The 1,227-nt window shown below is 39.4% G+C and overlaps 1 protein-coding gene across 4 annotated transcripts in view; it reads left to right on the plus strand.

Annotated features, from left to right (window-relative positions):
* Nucleotides 1-981, plus strand: part of SENP2 (SUMO1/sentrin/SMT3 specific peptidase 2) — a 36,623-nt gene extending 35,642 nt beyond the window's left edge. For all 4 annotated transcript variants that reach the window (XR_826486.1, XR_826484.1, XR_826483.1 and 1 more), the window contains one exon: nucleotides 1-981. The gene's annotated coding sequence lies outside the window, so the exon portion shown is untranslated.
* The last annotated feature ends 246 nt before the right edge of the window (nucleotides 982-1,227 follow it).

Raw genomic sequence — 1,227 nt, forward strand, 5'->3', positions numbered from 1 at the left:
ACTTTTTTTTTTTTGAGATTTTTTTTTTCCCTATGAACGTGGGAAGTGCAGAATTTATTTTATGATTTTTCTTTGTGTTTGTTCACGTATATTCATTCACTCATTTGCAAACATGATGGGCAGTGGCTGTTTTCTGCTGTTCTTTTTAAAGTTAACTCTAAATTACTTGTTTGAACTATTTATTTCTGAAAGGAATGTTGATCAAGCTGCCGTTCCCTGCTAAAGATCCTGAGGGAAGTCAGTGGGGGGAGGAAAGAAGAGTTAATTAACCTCTACCGGCTAGACAGTAACTGCCGACTTGAAGCAGGAGGTCTTCTTTCTTTTGAGGCTTGACAGTGCCAGGAGAGGCGCCGTGGTGTAGGGCTCTGGTTGCCTTTCAGAGGAAGTCCACACTACAGCATTGACATGGTGTCGTGGAAAAGTGGAACTATGGCCCAGGAACTCTGGCTATCTAAGTGTCTTCAGAAGAATATTGGAGTCATCCTAAAGAGACTTCCCTTTCTGGAAATGAGGTGACTTGGCTACTCTTAAAACTGGATTTGAAGTAACTGTAAACCCTAAATCTTCATTTTGATCCCAAATCTGGTTGTATATTAACCTCAGATATGTAAGGGCTGGCCTGAGCTGTTGATTTCAAAGGATACTATTCAATTTAAAGCTGTTTTTTCTCAACGTTTTTTTTTTTTTCCTTTATATGAAGTTGAAATTAAGTTTTATACTCATTAGCATTTACATCTCCCCATTCCACCCCTACTGATTTCTGTGCAAGAAAATTTAGTACTTGGTTCTGAGGTTGCCAGTTCTACAGTAATCTATTTTGCATATGAAAGTTTGTATTTAACTGTTTTGTTCATTAAAAACCTTACAGTGGTTATGCATATTTAATTTCAGGAAATTTAGAGTTGGTCAGAACATATTTTGCAAAATCTAGTGCCTAGTGTTGCTTTTTTGATGTAATAAAAGGTTGTCTGGCAGAACCTGAAAAGTATACGCTGAAATGATTTCTAACCCTTTCCCTACTTCCCACATTTGACCTAGTTCACAAAAGGAAGAGGTCAAACCGGAAAAATTGGGTGCCAGTTGTCGCAGAGGCAGACTCTTGCAGGTCGTTTACCCTGAGATGTGTAAAAGTCTTGGTATAGGACGTGGGGCCGGTGGTACGGATTGAAACTGCTGTGCCTACCTGGTGGTCAAACTAGAGGACGTGTGCTTAGGGGATGATGAAAG

The sequence above is a fragment of the Bison bison genome, unplaced genomic scaffold, assembly GCF_000754665.1.
Source record: "Bison bison bison isolate TAMUID 2011002044 unplaced genomic scaffold, Bison_UMD1.0 scf7180017864333, whole genome shotgun sequence".
Taxonomy (NCBI): Eukaryota; Metazoa; Chordata; class Mammalia; order Artiodactyla; family Bovidae; genus Bison; species Bison bison.